This window comes from Malania oleifera, chromosome 3 (genome assembly GCF_029873635.1).
Source record: "Malania oleifera isolate guangnan ecotype guangnan chromosome 3, ASM2987363v1, whole genome shotgun sequence".
Lineage (NCBI taxonomy): Eukaryota > Viridiplantae > Streptophyta > Magnoliopsida > Santalales > Ximeniaceae > Malania > Malania oleifera.
In genome coordinates, this window is record NC_080419.1 from 105,938,606 (window position 1) to 105,959,426 (window position 20,821).

Sequence of the window (20,821 nt, forward strand, 5' to 3'; positions counted from 1 at the left end):
GTTCCACCATCACCCTCCAAGAGTTTACCAGATTTTGAAGGTCAACCTTACTTGGGAATCTTCCCACAAAATATCCAACAAGGCAAAATCTCCCTATACCTTCAAGGTTATCAATGTCTGCAGTAGAAATATGAGCTCTTGTGCCATCAGATTCAAAAAATGGGATAGTTCCACAACTTTGCCCTTGCATTTTATCTGCGAAGATGCCAACCCAAGACCCTTTTTAATTGTTCTGTTTATTCTTGTCATTCCTTCCCTATTTCCTTCGAAATTTGTTCAAGTCTAACCTCACCTTCGAACATTTCAATATCTTGATTGGTGTCTTACGATCCAAGGGTTACAGATGCAAGGTTTTTCCCAAATAAATCACCCTATTCTTCCATTCCACTCGATTCGTCTTGAACAAAGGTAACCTTCAGGTTCGTAAGTCTATTGACCTCAGAGAAAATTTCCTTTGGCCTCTTGTTCATCTAGTCTTCTACAATACCTCCTTTGTCTTTTATGAAGCTCAGGGCATCCATCAACTCCATTTTCAAGCTCAGGTCATTTGAGGGTTTCTCCTTTGTTTGTGCGCATTCTTGCGCCCCACTTCCAACCTAAAGCACTCCAAAAATTCAAAACTGAAAAGAGCAAGAAAGTGAGACATGTTGAATTATGGCTCATTTCTTGAAGCTCACCATTGTTGAACTTGAGATTGCCATGAAAGTTTTCAATGGTGGGCTAATTTTCAATGGTAGGCGATGAGTTGTTGTAACAGTGTTATTCTCTAACCTATATAAACTCATCACTTCCATTTGTAAATTCATCCCCAAATTTGCCTACTTCTCTCTTACATACATTCTCTCTTCTCTCTCTCTCTCTCTCTCTCTCTCTCTCTTTTTGTAATATTTCTGCAATAAAGGAATATTAGTTGATAGTGTCCGAGAGCGTAAACACAATTAGCCAAACCTTGTTAAATTCTGGTCTTCTTCCTTTCATCTATTTAGTAGTTAGTTGTTGTCGGGTATAGTTATAGTAATATATTATGTTAATTATGTGTTTAAGGAAATGTTTGTCTAGGAAAGTGGGACTTAAGCGGTCCATTGTGACCCCCCACTTTCTTGGGAATTTACCTAGTGTAATTTTGCACAATAATTCATTCTCTATTCACCTGTGCAATAGTAAACTGTGGTGAAGTTAGGTGGAATAATCTCGTGTTTCACAACAATTGGTATCAGAGCCAAGGTTATTCTCAGTATGCCCTGTGGTTGTAGCTTAGTCTGATCTTCCACATTAGAAACGTTTTTCTTAGGCTATTGGCATTCCGCATGGGTAGCTATTGAATAGCATTTATGGTAGAGATGGCAGATAGCGCAAAAACATCCACATCAAACTCGTCTATTATGGCAAGAACTACTATGACAAATGCTAGATTTGCAGTGGAGATTTTTTACAACACCGGTCATTTTGGTATGTGGCAAAGTGAGGTTCTAGATGCTCTATTTTAGCAACGTCTAGACATTGCCATTGAAGAAGAGAAACCATAAGATATTGAGAAGAAAGAATAGGGGTCCATCAATCGGTTAGCATGTGGCACAATTTGATTGTGTCTTTCAAAAGAGTAGAAGTATGCATTCTATAAGGAAACTTCTGCAAATAAATTGTGGAAGGCATTGGAGCAAAAGTTTTTGAAGAAAAGCTCTCAGAACAAACTCCATTTGAAGAAGAGACTATTTCGCTTCACTTATGTCTCGGGTACCACTATGAATGATCATATCACCAACTTTAATAGGTTGGTTACTGATCTAGTTAATCTGGATGAGACTTTTAAAGATGAAGACCTGGTTTTATTGTTGTTGGGATCCTTTCCTGAGGAGTTTGAGTTTCTTGAAACTACTTTACTCCATGGAAAGGATAAAGTGTCTCTTAGCGAGGTTTGTGCTGCTTTGTATAGTTATGAATTAAGGAAGAAGGAAAAGCTTGAAAGTACAAGTGGAGCCAAAGAGGCTCTAGTAGTTCAAGGCCATTCACAAAGTCAGAATAGAAGAAAGAAAGAGAGATCCAAGTCAAGGTCCAGACCAAACAAAGATGAATGCGCCTTTTATCGAGAAAAATGGCACTAGAAGAAAGACTGTTCAAAGTTAAAGAATAAAGGCAAACCTAATAAAGGAAAGGTTGTCTCAAATGTGGCTGAGTACGAAGATGGAAGCTTAGATCTTTCACTTGCTGTTACGCCGTCAACTAGTTCTTCGAGTATATGGCTATTAGATTCTGGGTGTAGCCATCATATGTGTCCCAATCGAGATTGGTTATTTGATTTTAAAGAACTAGAAGGTGGAGTTGTCGACACAGCAAATGATATCCCTCTTACCACACATGGGATTGGTTCAGCTCGCTTGAGGAATCAAAATGGATCAATCAAAATATTGACGGACATTAGATATGTACCAAGTTTAATGAAAAATATTATTTCTGCGGGAACCCTAAAATCAAAGGGGTTCACAGTAAAAGTAGAAAACGAAGTCATGAAGATCATCTTTGGTGCACTCATGGTAATCAAGGGAATGCGGAAGAACAATAACTTGCATCACTATCAATGTTGTACAGTTATTAGGACGACAGCAATAGTTTCTACTGATGATAAGGAAATAGAAGCAACTAGGTTATGACATATACGCTTGGGGCATGCAGGTGAAAAATCCTTGAGACTTCTTACAAATCAAGGATTATTAAAGGAAGCAAAGACCTGCAAGCTAGATTTTTGTAAACATTGCATCAAAGGGAAGCAGACAAGAGTGAAATTTGGTATTGCAATCCATGATACCAAAGGTATTTTGGATTATGTTCACTCTAATGTGTGGAGACCTTCCAAGACAACTTCACTAGAAGGAAAACACTACTATGTGACCTTTGTTGACGATTTTTCTCGAAGAGTATGGGTGTATACTGTGAAAACTAAGGATGAAGTGTTGAGAGTCTTCCCCAAATGGAAAAATATGATGGAAACTTAAACAAGCAGAAGGATCAAGTGCCTTCATTCATGTAACAACCTCAAAATTATATCATTTATATATATATATATATATATATATATATATTACTCAAATATCCCTGCTATAGACTCTCAGGCCTCAAATAGGCGCTGAAGTATTTCTGTGGATAGTGGGCACACCTATGCAACGGGAAAACATAAATCACATAACCAAAAATATACATACAATACTAGAATCCAGTAATTTTCCATATTATATTTACATATACTAGTATCACTTCCCCAAAACTCAAACCTCCCTGTACCAACTTGCCCTAAGTATAGAGCAACCAAGGGACTTTCTAACCACGAGCCTGATCTGCTCGCCTAGCTAGCTCACCTGAAAAATGTTAAAATGATGGGATGAGTCAATGCTCAGTAAGTGGAAATATGCTATTACTAGTGTGTGGCGACCAAATTGCATATCAATAATAATAACATTTGAAACTGTAAAGCTGAAAAATCAGTATAAATAAATAAATTACATTAATCGTAGCTTTATATATAACTGCATCATCTGAACTTTCTATCTTTCGTACTGCTAATATCATACTATATACATTAAATGCTGTAAAATTGTATACATATATATAACTATGTTTTTCCCTGAAAATTTATATGCCATGATTTGACCCCTCATGACAGGGTTGTGTGGCCCGTAGGCAAGACTTAATGCTGGTTGGCCTTCTAGGTAAGTTACTATACTCTACACTACCTCAGTCCAGCCAAACTACATCCACTCCTAAGCAAGGAACTAAAGTTGCTATCTCGTCAAACCAGCCCCCTTAACCCAACTGGGGAGCGTCATCCTCTCCGAGCATGGTTTGACGGTACCCACACACTATCTGAGATATGTGGTTGCACTATATTCTGTATATAGCAACGGTACCGTGCTCTGTAGACTATATCTGTCTATAATATCTCATCAGGGATCTCATACTATATAATTATATATACTATAATTATCTTTGCTGTTTTTATCATGTTTCCAAAATAACCATAACATTATAATTTTGTACTGTAAATATTGTAATATCTGAACAACATGTTTGTAGTATCTTGATGCTATAATTATACATATTATGTCTATATAAACTGTTTGTATAAATTGAGTGTTATGGCACTAGGAAAACATGACATTCTGTAAATACTGTATATACTTATCTGAGTAAACATCTGTATACATGTATGTATATCTGTCAGTGTAAATATCTGAATATATACTGATATGAATAAAACTGTAGATGTACATATGCTCGTATATACTATATAACATGATATTCTGAGAAAAACTGCATAAGATTCTATATCAAATAATATCTACTCAGGCCACACATTCTTTAATACTTTTATTCTATAAAACTGCATAATAATTGGTATACATGCATATAAAATCTCTAATAATATAAGTAAAATCTCCTAGCACAGCATATTTCCCTTACCTAGTTTCTGAAAAAGCCCTCACTGAACTCTGACCCTACACCCGCAGGGTTCTCCACTCAACACCCTAAAAACGACATCCCCCATAACAAAACATCAGTATTTTCTTACATACTACAATTCCTATAACTGTAGGGAATGCAGATTCTGAATAAAACACCTTAACCTGGATTTGGGATGAATTTCAAACCACTTCCACCGACGATCCGCTCCGGTAGACTTGTAGAGAACTTCGCCAGGAGCATCATGATGGCTTCAGATCGTCGATCCAGCTAGATACGGGACCGGGATCGAAGAGAGAAGGAGAGGGGTGCATTTTAGAGAGAGAGAGAGAGAGAGAGAGAGAGGTGACTTGCGTTGAAATTTTGTGACAAATCCGAGTTTTAGAAATTCATAGAGCTAGATTCATCGACGAGACACATCATCTCGTTGACGAGTCCTTAAGGAATTTCGTTGACGAGCCTTCCTTCCTCGTCGATGAATTTCAGACTTCCTAAAAACCCCTCTCGGTGTCTTCTCGTCAACAAGGCCTCCTTATGAGCTCGTCGATGAGGCCCTGTGTAAATCTTCCAGGTTATTACATCCAAAGTGCAACGTCGTCGACGAATGCTTCTGCTGCCTCCTTTTGTTTCTGTTTCCATTTTCCTTCCTCTTTATTATTTAAATACCATTATTCTTCGGGTCATTACAATACAGATAATGGTGGAGAATATAGAAGTGATCCATTTCTTAAAGTCTGCAAAGAAGAAGGTATTATATGACACTTGACAGTGAGAAGTACACCGCAACAGAATGGAGTGATAGAACGTATGAATCGAATATTGTTGGAGAAGGTTCGGTGTATGTTGTCCAATGCTGGGTTGGGTAGAGAGGCTGAGTATGTCTGCCACCTCATCAACCGCCGACCATCTACTGCTATTTGTGGTAAAACACCATCAGAGAAATGGTTTAAAAAGCCTGCTACAAATTATGATTCCTTACATGTATTCGGTTCCACTGCCTATTATCATGTTAAGGAATCAAAGCTGGATCCAAGGGCTAAGAAAGCAATCTTTATGGGAATCACCTCTGGAGTAAAGGGATATCGTCTTTGGTGTCCAGAAACAAAGAAGATGTTGGCCTTACAAGGCTTAAAACCTTGTTATCTTGTTTTGATGCTAACAAACGAGTGAAATTTAATGTATTTGTGTGAGTAATGATGTTTCAGGGCTCATATATGAGAAAGCAAAAGTCAAAGTGCTCAAGAGGATCAAATGAAGCTTAAAAGAGTTCAAGCATAGATTTAAAGATGATATATTAAACCTTGAAGAATATGAAGACATGAATGAGTTGTTCAAAGCCAAGGCATATTAAAGTCCAAAGAGCCAAAGAAAAGCAAAGTGATAAAGCTCAAAGAATATGAAAGCTTGAAGCTTGAAGAAACAAAACATGAAGACTCAAGAACCTAAAATGAGAAAAGTTTTAGAAGTTTTCATGTAAGTACTTTAAATGTTTAAAATATCGTTTGTAATATTTTGAAGCTCTTAGGTTAACTTATTGGACCTAAATACCTTTTAAAATATCTGTAAAATAATTTTATAAAGTCAAAAATTATTTTAAAAGGGTTAGAATCATTTTTGGAATAAAAAGCACCAAAAAGTGTTTTTCTGTTTGCTATCAGTTTTTATACAGCTGTATTCAGGTATATTTTTCACTATCAAAACTTCATTATTTTAAACAGTAATTAGCATGAAAGTTTTAGGATTTTCTCTTATATTTCTTTTGACACCAAGAACACCTAATTTGGAGTTATACATAAAAAGTTATGGCTAAAACACTGAAGCGGGTTCACTGCTATTAGTCAGCTGAACACTGTTCACGGAGGGACTTCAGATGATTGAACAGATGACTTTAGACGACTGAAGATTAAGTTCAGTCGACTGAAGATTTTCTGGACAGAATATACAGCAGGCAGTAGCAGTTCAGATGACTGAACTTGTAACTTCAGTCAACTGAACACTATTCAACGGGCAAATTTTTTTTTTCATGTTTTAAAATATAGCCATTTGAGCTCTAAACTTTCTAAAATTTTGGGAAACTCTCTAAGGAAACTTTTGCAACATGGAAACAAGTTTGAAAGCCTATAAATACTTGGTTTTGCAAATCAAAACTCATCCAAGAATTGAAAAATCTACTTGTAAAGCTGAAAGCACTCTTGTTCTTCCAAAAGCTCTCTTGCTCACTCATTGCAAATCTATTTTGCTGAGAAATTCTGAAGTGCTAATTATTCCTCCTTTGAATTCCTACTTCTAATCCTCTTCTAAGAAGGATATTGGTGAATTCTATACTTGAGCTTCATTGTATTTCATATTGGTATTTTACATTCAAAGTATATAGTGCTGAAATTGTACTAACTTGCTCTTTGAGAGAGTATACTTGTATGAAAATCTTATCTTGTGTTTCTTATAGTTCTTTGACGTTCCAAGGGTCATTTGGATCGTTGGCTAAGCAAGGGGACATTGCTTAGAGAGGCGGACTCTAGCATATGTAAGGAGTGACCGAACGAGGGAATATCGTTTGGAGAAGGCGGGCTCTAGCCTTACCCAAGGAGTGTTGTAATCGGTATTATTCCACCCGTTAATGGAACTGAACTAGTGAATCCTTTGGTGGTTTGCCAAGGGCGAGGACGTAGGCTGAGTATAAGCCGAACCTCATAAAAATTTCTGTCTCATTCTCTCTTTCCCTTACTCTTTATTTTCAGTATATTTAAAATTGTGTGGATGGTTTAAATTTGAAAATCATATAAACTACATATATTTGGAAATCAAACAAACTTAAGGTTTAATTTTGATTTGGGTTGCGGAAACCGAAAGGGAGTATGTTGGTTACACCATATCTTGCGGAAACCTTACGGGAGTACGTTACTTGGTTAACATCCCAAAGATAAATTTACCAAGAGTTTATTTGAGTTCTAAATATTTGGAAAGAGTGATTTGATTCATCTATACAGGGCTTTACATCGGCAAACATAAATTTTCATTCATTACAGGGCTTGGTTCAAATTTGGCAAATATAAACAAACAACCATCTTGAGTTGTTATATTACCAAAGTGCTGAATACTTTATATCTTGGTTTGGTTGTTTGTTGTTTGACTTGTACTTGGAAAGTAAATTGATTGTTTGGTTTGAAGATTGTGTTTAATTGATTGGTTGTTTAATTAAGTTGTTGTGTGATTGGTGAAATTAAACAAATAACTTAAAGAATTGGTTAAGTATTTAAAGAAGTTAAGGATTCTTCAAAGAAGTTAAAAGAAAGTTTTAAAACCCAATTCACCCCCCCTCTTGGGAAGCTATTCCTAATTTCATAAGATAATCTTCAACAGGGATGTTACCTTTAATGAATCTACTTTTTTAAAAAAAGGTGACAATAGAAAGTGTTGAGTAGACAGATGGTACTCTAAAATAGGTGGAGTTTGATAGAAGAATTGTTTCCCTAGAAAATAAAGAGACAAAAGACTCTCCTATGGTAGAAGAAGAGTCGCTTGAAGAAGAGGTTTCAACCCAAGAACCTCCACGGCAACAAGATCTATAGCATTGAGTAAGCCAAAAAGAAAAATTAGAAAGCCTGCTCGCTTTGTTGACATGGTGGCTTACGCATCTCCAATTGCAAACGATGATACTCCTGTCACTTACAATGAAGCAATCCAAAGTTCAAAAGAAGAAAAGTGGAGGGGAGCCATGAATGAAGAAATGCAGTCCCTTAATAAGAATCGAACATGGAAGCTTGTTAGTATTCCGAAGGGAAAGAAGGCAATTGGGTGCAAATGGGTATCTACAAAGAAAGATGGATTTCCTGACAAGAATAGTGTTTGCTACAAAGCAAGGTTGGTGGCTAAAGGCTATGCACAAATGGAGGGAATTGATTACAATGAGGTATTTTCTCTAGTAGTAAAACATTACTCCATTAGAATCTTATTGACTTTGGTAGCAAAATTGGATATGGAACTAATTCAATTCGATGTAAAAACTGCATTTTTACATGGAGACTTGGAAGAGAAAATCTACATGACTCAGCCAGAAGGTTTCAAAGTTGCTGGAAAAGAAAATATGGTGTGCAAACTTGAAAAATCGTTGTATGTATTAAAGCGATCCCCAAGGAAGTGGTACAAACGATTTGACAAGTTTATGATGGAGCAAAAGTATAGAAGAAGCAAATATGATCACTGTGCGTATTTTTGCAAGCTACAAGATAGATCTTACATATATCTTCTTCTTTATGTTGATGATATATTGATAGCCTCCAAGAGTCACACAGAAATTAAAAAATTGAAGGCTCAATTGAATAGGGAGCTTGAGATGAAGAATCTAGGCGAAGCAAAGAAGATTCTCAGTATGAAGATAAGTAGAGATAGTGTTGGTTTTTTTAGTACGATCTCTATTTTGATGCTGACAAACACATGTATTACATATGTGTGTATTCTAGTGATTGAACAGGTTATAATTTAACACACACATAAGAGGAAGTGGAATAAAGGAGACATTTGTTTATTTCATTTGTAATGCATTTATTTTTATTCTGGTCTGTAATATTGCATGCATTTGCATGATATGTTTGGATGCTCAATAATGCTGTAGTCAGACCATAGGTTAATCAAATGATTGTAGGAAAGGTTGACCGACGCCAGGATTTTAGGGTAAATCAAGATGCCTAGATCATAGTCTGACCCTAAGACCCTTAGCCCTTTGCACAAAATACCATAATTTATTCACACATGGTTGAATAGGTTCAAGAGACCAAATAGGACATTTTTGTGAGGTTTCGAGCGACCAAACCTAGGCAAGCCAAATTGCCTCGGTCGACCGAACAACAGAAGGGTCAAAATTTTGACTTGGTTCGGGCGACCGAACCAAATTGAACTGAGTGTCACCGGGCGACCGAACTCATGTCAAGGACCTTTTCACCAACCCGGATGCCCGAACCCCACGCTTAAATATGCCTCGGGCGATCGTACTTGCTGGTTCAGTTAACCGAACTCAACTTCGGGCACCCGAACTGCGGACAGAAAGTTTCTATCTTTGGGTCAGCTGACCGAACCCAGACTCGGGCACCTGAACTTCAAAATTACCTTTTTCTATTGTGTTTTTTTGGGCAACCGAACCTATGGCTCAGTCGACCAAAACTCTCGGGTTGAGGTATTTTTTAAATGCTAAAATGGGTTTAAAATTAATTGAACTTTTCTAATAATACCCATTGTGTCCCCAACGGTCAAAAATTTCCCTAAGTCTACATATACCCCTTCGTAAGCCATGATTACTAACTTTTATTAGCCTAATTTTTCTCTCAAATATTTTTATTAATCAAAGTTCCCCCATATACTCTTTTACTTGAAAAATCATTTTAGGGTCAAATCTTTTCATACTCTCCAAACTCTCTTTGACTCTTTGGTTGAAAACATTCTCTTTAAGAGAGTATTTTTATTGGGCTGTTATTTTTAAAGTATGGTTATTGCAAAAACGTTTTGAGCATAAATCCTATCTTCTCCAAACAATATCATTACAAATCTTCATTGGACAAAATATTTGTTTTACATTTGATCTTTGAAGTTTTTATTGCATGTTTCATATAATATCAAAGATCTTACATATTAGTTTTTGCAAAAATACATTTAGAGCAAACCCTTGATTTTTCAATGCATTTGAAAAATATTTTATCAGGGTTCAAATATTTGAAGCATTTTATCATATATATCTTTCTTCAAAGATTAGAATATTTATTTAGAAAAACACTCTTTCTCTACTGAGCATAAATCATATCATAAGAGAGTGCATATATTTAAAGTTTTATCGTGTACATCTCTACTCGTGTTTTAGAAGCATTTTCATGTACACAAATTGTTTTAAATGTAACAATTGGGTTCAACCCAAAATTGAAGTGGGGAGTCTCAGCCCCCTAAATGAGACCGGTTCGGTTCAGCTCGGAATTGAACTAGGGAGTCTCAGCCCCGTAAGTGAGACTAGTTCGGCTCAGCCTAGTAATTGAGTTGGGGTTTTCCTCGCCTCGTAAGGAGAGGATGTAAAAGGCTTCTGCTTCGCTTGGTTAAGAGAGCAGGTTTAGTGGAATTCTTGAGGGTATGCCTAAGGTGGGGATGTAAGCAATATTGGCAAAACCTCGTTAACAAATCTGTGTGTCATTCTCTCTCTATCTTATTTAAATTCCTACACTTAAATTTCATTATGTGTATGCCTGTTCATGTTTTGTTATAATCATCTTGCATGCACAAAAAACTAATTTAAATGAGATATGTAGCACACGTGTATGTATGCACACACTAATCACTTAATCGTTGTATGTACACGTTTTTCAATATTGAATGGGATATGAACAGTGGTGAATCGGCGTAATTGTTTAAATTAGTCAAAAATGTTTTAAAACCCAATTTACCCCCCTTTTGGAAATACACCAATGCCAACAATTGGTATCAGAGTCTAGTTGCAATAAGCTAAACTGCTACTTGCATAAAGATTGTAACGACTCATTTTTCGGTGTATCCTTGTTTTGAGGGTCAACGCCTTGCAAATCCTCCACTGGTTTTGTTGCGTAGATTTTACCATTTGATTATCGAAAATGATTTTGTAAAATCAAATGATTGGAGGATTTGGAAAGTGTTTGTCATGCTTATGATATCCCATTGAAAATGTTTTCAAACTGCGAACTTCCCAAAATTTGAAAATCAATTGAATTTGCATGACTTGTGTTTCAATGCATATCATTTGAGTGTCATGCATACTTTTATTGTGCCTTAGTCACTAATGCTTTTATGAGTATATATTCTTCTATGTGCTAAGGATTTTGGGAATCATAAGGATTTTGAAAAATTAAGAGAGAAAAAGACACCACCCTGAGCATGAACTGTTATGGAGGAATAAATTGTAAAGGTACATCTTTCTCCTTCAACTTTATTGAAAATTCTATGTCATGATTTGTATGACTTGTGTTGTGTTAAATTTTTATGAATCATGATATATTGGATATTGCTAGCATGTCATCTTATGAGAAATATTCCAAGGAAATTTTATATACTCATAAGATTTTAGAAATTGTTATACATAGGGTTAGAATACTTTAAATGCCTAAATAGTGTATAATGCTTAAAATTCAAAACCTTAATATACACTATTATCATTCTGAGAACCCTAAGAAAATCTAGCCAATATGTGAGTTTTAATGATCTTATCCAATCTAAGCTCTCTCTCTCTCTCTATATATATATATATATATATATATATATATGTATACATATCATTATGATTGGATGTTACTTGATAATATTGGCTATTTCATGCTTATATAGAACTATCAATTCTTAAAATGTCATAAGCATGTTTAAATAAAATCTCATTCAAATGGACAAATTGATTTTAAATTTTCATTATATTCATAATGCTATATATATATATATATATATATATATATACATATATATATATATGTGCTGTAATTTAAAAAAAATCTTAAATGTAAAATGTTTTGTCCATCACACGGATTGAGGTTTAGGGAATCCATCATAGTATTATATATCATGTAACCCTAAACTTATCATGGAGCTTAAACGTTTAATCATATTCAAACACATTCATAAGCTCATCCTCCTTTTTGAAAATATTTGTTATGCCAAATACTATTGTTGAATATAAAATTCTTTGATTGCACAATTGAGGGGGAGCAGTATATTTTGAAAATTCATCCAATATGCATTTTGTTGTATTGTGCATATTATTTCATATATATTGGATGCTTTGTATGAGCTGAACGCAAATATCCTTTTGTGCTAAATGATTATATTTTCTGATGAATGGATAATATCTCCTTTAATATGTTGTTGAGCTGAATGCAAATATCCATGTGTGCTAAATGAATATATTTTCTGATGGATGGATATTCTTTAAATTTGATCTGCTTTGAGCTGAATGCCATTATCCATCACTTGCCTAATGATCATATCTTCGTATGGATAGTTTATATTTTATTTGATATATTGATTGAACCACCTGATTGAATGCTTAGTCTAGAATGTCTCCTGCATAACGGATGCAGTTGATGAGAATTGCATGCTGGTAGTAGAAATAGGTTCTCACATGCTTAAAGTGGATTATTATTTGTTGAATGTGTGAATCTATCAGGTTTTAGGTACATGAAAAATGGGAAATGTTCAATTTATAGACAAAATGCTACCCAAATTTCAGTAGAATTTTTCCCAAAAATGAACCATGCATTAGGATAATCATATGATGCATCCTAAAATAATTTTGAAAGGATGAGTGAATCATAAACGAATATCAATTTTCATCCTTAGTTATAGGTGCATACTGAATTGTCCACTGGTGCATGTTGAATTTTAAATGTTATGTGCTAAACTGAAAAACATGCACATTCTTTATGTTTATCTCCTAGGTTGCTAAATAATTAAATAGATTTGTATCTGTAGAATCCTATTGGTTTGCGCTGAACTAAAAATATGTACATATTTTATGGACCTCGGAGAAACTTAGTTCATGAACGCCATTTGGTCCTAACCTTGGGGTATGAATGTCATGAAGGACCCAAATGGTCAATCATCACGTTATAATATTCAAAGTCCATGTGACTAGGAATTTTGCATGACTCGGGGAAGAGCATTCACTCTGCACACACTCATTGAGCATTTTGAGTTGTGTCATTCCTTTTTAATCCCCTATTGCATTACCTTTGGAATATAGTCTTGATTGGCTATTGTGTATTAAAACGAAATGCAATATGTCATGCTAGTATGTGCTAAATGCCTATATTTTCTGCATACTGAAAATATTTTGAAAGGATGAATTTTTTAGGAATGCTCTTAAATGACTATCATCCTCAACTTAATGCAAGTATGCATGTATGCAAATATACAGGGGGAGTTTAAGCCCTACTTTTAAGAAAAATGAACTTAATGCCTATAATCTCCTACATGCTAAGTAATATTTAGAAGGATGAACATGTGTTGAGTGTGCTTAAATGAAATCCATCCTTGAACATTAATGCACTTTTGTATGCTTGAGACTATACTTGGGAGGTTAAGTCTCATCGTTGAAAAAGCATTAGAATCACCTGACCCATGGACTCATATACTCATTGTTTCTACCTTTTGAGTCTGAAGGTTTTCTAGGCACCTTGAACATCATATCTTGTCTCAACTGAATATCTTTGATATGGATTGTTCCAGGTACATATGAATACCATGCATGACTTAGTTCTTAATATTTAGCGTCTGTGTGTTTAGGGACATTTTACTAGTGAAATTTATTCGTCTAACACATATCCAATAAAATCTGAAATTAATACTTATACTGTTTGGACTTTTAATGAATTTTCACAATTTATATCAGTATAAGTAGTTAAAAGAATCTAAGCACGTATTCAAATTGATAGGGGGAGCACCTAGAAATTATTTTTTTATCTTGTTGTGCTCACAACATTTCTGGCTTAGATTTGGTTTTTGAATTCATTGTGGCTTGTGCTTAACTGTAATGCTTTTGTTGAATATCATTAATGAAAATATTTTTGACTTGCCACAGTGTCTTTGGTCTTGCCATATGATCTAGGTCCAATTTGTCTAAATCATTGTGAGATCTATATGGTTGGTTTTTCTGGTTATACTATGGATTGCACTTAAATGACAAACCAGAAAAATATTGCTTGCTTGATCTTTAAATTAGTTTTTTTTTTTCAACAAGCATAGCCCCCAGTTTTTTATCAAAAATTTTAAAGGGATATATTTTTATACACACACACACACACACACACACACACACACACACACACACACACACACACACATATATATATATATATATATATATACATTTATAAAAGCAAGAATTGAACTTATATCGAATATATTTTATGTCTTGCTTGTGTGCTTAAATGCTTTCATGACTTGTGTCTTTCTGTGTTAAAATCTTATGTCATGAAATTTTATTTTTAAAAGGGTATTACATAACTGGTTCATTAACTTACGGGAAATACATGTGAACTAGTTAGATCATATTTATGCTCAAACCGTCCTTTGGTATCATATGACGTGTGCCTTTAACTCAAATCTTCCACGGGTCTTATGATATGTTTCAACTGCAGTGGTTTGTGTATATTTCTAGTCTAACCATGTTTTACATGTCATTTTAATCTTTTAAATGACCAATTAAACTGTTTTGTATGCTTAATGACTATATCTTTAAAACAGTTTAAATTTTATGCGCATAATCTATACTAAAAAGGAGGGAGAGTTTTCTTTAAAAATTATTTTTAAAAGGGGGACGTTCTCTTTGCTAAGTCCGTGTTAAATGATAAAATGTTCTCCACTTAACTTAGCCCTTTTTGCTGATGCCAAAAGGGGGAGAATGTTTTAAGCAAAATGATAATGACCAAAAGGGAATTGTTAAGAACAAATCATGGGGCAAATCATAGAGAAAATTGTATGAGCATGAGCTTTAATGCAAAAAATTTAAATGCATGATCTTTGTTGTGTCTTCCTTCATGAATATGTTTGAGTTATTATGTTTATTTTTACATTATGCATATTCTTAGGGGGAGCCTTTTTAGGCAGTACCCATTTTGCTCTAGTGCATTTGTCATCATAAAAAATGGGGAGATTGTTGGCTTTTTGAGTTCGATCTCAATTTTGATGCTGACAAGTACACGTGTTACTTATGTGTATATTCTAGTGACTGAACAGGTTATAATTCAACACAGACATAAGGGGAAGTGGAATACAGGAGGAAGAAGAAGACATTTGTTTATTTCATTTGTAATGCATTTATTTTTATTCTGGTCTATAATATTGCATGCATTTGCATGATATGTTTGGATGCTCAGTAATGCCATAGTCAGACTGTAGGTTAATCAAATGACCGTAGGAAAGGTCGACCGACGTCAGGATTTTAGGGTAAATCAAAATGCCTAGATCATAGTTTGACCCTAGGACCCTTAGCCATTTGCACAAAATGTCATAATTTATTCACACATGGTTGAATAGGTTCAAGAGACCAAATAGGACATTTTTGTGAGGTTTCGGGCAACCGAACCTAGGCAAGCCAAATTGCCTCAGTCGACCGAACAGCTGACGGGTCAAAAGTTTGACTTCGTTTGGGCGACCGAACCAAATTGAACTGAGTGTCCCCGAGCGACCGAACTCATGTCAGGGACCTTCTCACCAACCCGGATGCCCGAACCCCACGCTTAAATATGCCTCGGGCGACCGAACTTGCTAGTTCGGTTAATCGAACTCAGCTTCGGGCACCCGAACTGCGGACAGAAAGTTTTTGTCTTTGAATCAGCTGACCGAACCTAGACTCGGGCACCTGAACTTCAAAATTATCTTTTTCTATTGTGTTTGTTCGGGCAACTGAACCTATGGCTCGGTCAACCGAAACTCTCGGGTTGGGGTATTTTTTAAATGTTAAAATGGGTTTAAAATTAATTAAACTTTTCTAATAATACCCAGCGTGTCCCTACGGTCAAAAATTTCCCTTAGTCTATATATACCCCTTCATAAGCCAAGATTACTAACTTTGATTAGCCTAATTTTTCTCTCAAATATTTTTACTAATCAAAGTTCCCACACATACTCTTTTACTTGAAAAATCATTTTAGGGTCAAATATTTTCAGACTCTCCAAACTCTCTTTTACTCTTTCATTGAAAACATTCTCTTTAAGAGAGTATTTTTATTGGGCTGTTATTTTTAAAGTATGGTTATTGCAAAAACATTTTGAGCATAAATCCTATCTTCTCCAAACAATATTATTACAAATCTTCATTGGACAAAATATTTGTTTTACATTTGATATTTGAAGCTTTTATTGCATGTTTCATATAATATCAAAGATCTTACATATTAGTTTTTGCAAAAATACATTTAGAGCAAACCCTTGATTTTCCGGTGCATTTGAAAAATATTTTTAGGAGAATATTTTATCAGGGTTCAAATCTTTGAAGCATTTTATCATATATATCTTTCTTCAAAGATTAGAATATTTATTTAGAAAAACACTCTTTCTCTACTGAGCATAAATCATATTATAAGAGAGTGCATATATTTAAAGCTTTATCGTGTACATCTTTGGTTGTATTTTAGAAGCATTTTCATGTACAAAAATTGTTTTGAATGTAACAGTTGGGTTCAGCCCAGAATTGAACTGGGGAGTCTCGGCCCCGTAAATGAGATCGGTTCGGTTTAGCCCGGAATTGAACTGGGGAGTCTCAGCCTCGTAAGTGAGACCAATTCGACTCAGCCTAGTAATTGAGTTGAGATTTTCCTCGCCCCATAAGGAGAGGATGTAAAAGGCTTTTACTCCGCTTGGTTAAGTGAGCAGGTTTAGTGGAATCTTTGGGGATATGCCCAAGGTGGGGATGTAGGCAGTATTGGCCAAACCTCGTTAACAAATTTGTATGTCATTCTCTCTCTATCTTATTTAAATTCCTACACTTAAATTTCAGCTGCCTGTTCATGTTTTGTTATAACCATCTTGCATGCACAAAGAACTGATTTAAATGAGATATGCAGCACACGTGTATGTATGCACACACTAATCACTTAATCGTTGTACGCATACGTTTTTCAATATTGAATGGGATATGAACTGTGGGGAATCGGTGTAATTGTTTAAATTAGTGAAAAATGTTTTAAAACCCAATTCACCCCCCTCTTGGGAATACGCCAATGTCAACAGATAGGAAATTGGGGAGGCTTTATTTGACTCAAAAAAAATATTTGAGAAAAGTACTGAAGCGTTTTGGTATGAATAAGAAGTCAAAACCTGTTAGTACTCTACTTGCTCCTCATTTCAAGTTGAATGCATCTATGTCTCCAAAAACTGAAGCAGAACGAGAATACATGTCAAAAGTACCATATTCAAGTGTTGTTGGTAGCTTGATGTATGTCATGGTGTGTACAAGGCCCTATATTTCACAAGTCGTTGGAGTTGTGAGCAGGTATATGCATGATCCTAGAAAGGAACATTGACAAGTTGTGAAATGGATTCTACGATACATTCTATATACGGTAGATGTTGGACTGATTTTGAGCAGGATAAACAAGATAGTCATAGTATTGTTGGAACTGCGATTCTGACTATGCTGGTGATTGGGATAAGCGTCAGTCAACTACTGACTATGTATTTACTCTTACAAAAGTGTCGGTTAGTTGGAGGTCTACCTTATAGTCAACAACTGCTTTGTCCACTATAGAGGCAGAGTATATGGCAGTCACAGAGGCTGTGAAGGAGGCAATTTGGCTTCAAGGATTGATGAAAGAATTGAGAATTGAATAGAAGCACATTAAGGTGCATTGTGATAGCCAAAGCGCTATCCATCTAGTAAAGAACCAAGTCTACCATTCAAGGACAAAGCACATTGACGTTCAATATCACTTTGTTCGAGAAATTCTAGATGAAGGTGGAGTAGTAATCTAGAAGATTTGAACCACTGAGAATCCTGGTGACATGATAACAAAAGTGGTGACCGCGGTCAAGTTTCAACATTGCTTGACCTTGATCAATATTGTTGAAAATTGAAAGATTAGCGTTACAAGCGCGTTTGAAGGCACTATGGAATCCATGAGAGATTTTAAGAGATGAAATTTTTCCAAGGTGGAGATTTGTTGAATTATGGCTCATTTCTTGAAGCTCGCCATTTTTGAACTTGAAATTGCCATGGAAGTCTTCAATGGTGGGCTAATTTTTAATGGTAGGTGATGAATTGTTTTAATAGTGTTATTCTCTAATCTATATAAACTCATTACTTCCATTTGTAAATCCATTCCCAAATTTGCCTACTTCTCTTTTAGGCACATTCTCTCTTCTCTTTCTCTTTTGTAATATTTCTGTAATAAAGGAATATTAGTTGATAGTGTCCGAGGACATAGACACAATTAGCCAAACCTTGTTAAATTCTGGTGTTCTTCCTTTCATCTATTCAGTAGTTAGTTATTGTCGGGTATAGTTGTAGTTATATATTATGCTAATTACATGTCTAAGGAAAATTTTGTCTAGGAAAGTGGGACTTAAGTGGTCCGTTGTGACCTCCCACTTCCCTAGGAATTTACCTGGTGTAATTTTGCACAATCATTCATTGTTTATTCAACTGTGCAATAGCAAACTGTGGTGAAGTTAGGTGGAATAATCCCGAGTTTCAAAACAAGACAAACTGGAAAATATGGGGTGTGGAAGGACCAGCACATGTAGTAGCAAGCATGTGAGGGGAAGAAGAAGAATAGGGGGAAAAAAACAGAAGATGGCCAGAGATGGATGTGGAACCTAGCGAGAAATCAGCTCATGGTCATGCGCCTCTTAGAGAGAGAGAGAGAGAGGTGAGAGCTTCTCTCTCTAACATGACTCCTTCAAACTTTTTGTGTCTTTTATTCTAACTGTACATTTGTACATAACAATGGAATGAAATAAAATTTATCACTTGATTTCGTCATCTTTTGCATTCAAAATTTCATTCATTTATTTAACATCCCATTAATATGGCGTAAAAATTTTACTTATCCTTTGATATCTTTCTTTTTGTTAAAAGGTTTAAGGACATAACAATAATAGGAAACAACGAAAGTTTGATGGTTGATCAAATCTTATTTGCTATTAAAATGTGACATGCTTCAACTTATAATGAACGATTAGAATTGATGGTAAAACCAAATTACAAATAATTCCATAAATATTTGAGGTTGCAATTGTCCAAACAATTTTATTTAAGTTTTAATTAGGGTTGTAAATACAAGTAATGATTTGAGGCAGGCTGAATTTTGATTAATCTAACACCAGAATTTACGATGCCCCATGTAGAACTTGATTTGGTTGATATCAATTTTTTTTTCCCCTCCATGATTGGCTTTAGAATTGCTTAATTATGCACTAGACCTATCGCAAATTAATGTCAATTGTGATGATTATATGATATTTACATAATAAATTACAGCAATTAGACCAGGCTGGCTATTAAATTGGTTAGATAGATAGTTAATTATATAAAAAGATTGAAACATTAATCATGCTGTAATGACATGATCTTAGAACAACATACATAGATAAACTCAAATTCCCTTTTATAATAGTTTTTTATGACAAATGAATATTTATTCCAATATCATAATGGATTAATTGATAAATATTTGCATTTGAATAGATATGCCATATGCAATAAAAAAAAAAAATTCAAACTCCATTAATCTGAAAAAAAAAAAGTTATGAAATTTGAATAAGGTTTTGAATTAATTAAATTACTCAATTAAAAATATCAAAACATTAATGAGTTTTCAAGTAAATTTAACAAGTTGAATTGATTGAATTTAAAATAATTATTATTTGTGCATATTTAGATACAATGACCTTACATTGAAAGCATTAAATTCGATATTTGGATTTCTATTTGTATGAATTTGAATGAAACTTAATAGATATAAAATTGTATTAAGTTTTTTCTAAATTCGCAAAATTCAAATTTAAGATTTGAATTTCATATTCCTAAAACACAACCTATCATGTCGATTATATTTCTATAAATCCTAACACTTCTTGAACTTTTGTAACTTTAATATTGAAAAAATTAAAGTCATATATATATATATTAAAAAATTATTTTTCTTATCATTGCAATGATATTAATATTAAATATTACTAGTTTTACGTGGGTATATACTATGGGTGTGCCTCACGTTTTTTAAAGTTCACGAGTTTTAGAAGAAAAAGGAGAATTATGAAGAAAAGAAAGAATATAAATATATATATATATATATATTTTTTAAATTCTCACATTTTAAAATTTTCTATTTTTAGGAGATAGCACAAGTTATAAAATTTTTTTTTAAATCTTAAAATTAAAAAAAATTACTAAAGCATTTATATATTCATAATTTGTAAATATTGTAATTAAATAATTTGTAAATTAAGAATGTTTTTAAATAGATAATTTGAGAAAATAGTTAAAAAATTTGTAATTTTCCTTAACTAATAGTGGAGATAAAATAATTAAATTTATTATCACATTAAACCATATGGGTTGTTGCCAGTTGCTGATAATTGATATGCAGATGGGTCTTGAAATGTTAATTTACTAATTTAGGAATCATTCAGAATTTTCATTCTAATTATGAATCTAAAAATAATGAATTGTTCTTTGAAATATAAGTCAAAAGAAAAAAGTGATCACAACTATCACAACCTTTTTTTTTTTAAATCATGGTAGACATAAGGGTATATCTTATAATCTAGGCTAGTTGAAGATTTTGATTCAAATATGATAAACTAATAGAAAAGGACATAAAATGAATAATATGTTATTTCATGTTGTGTAACTGGGCCAGCAGGGACCATGGTG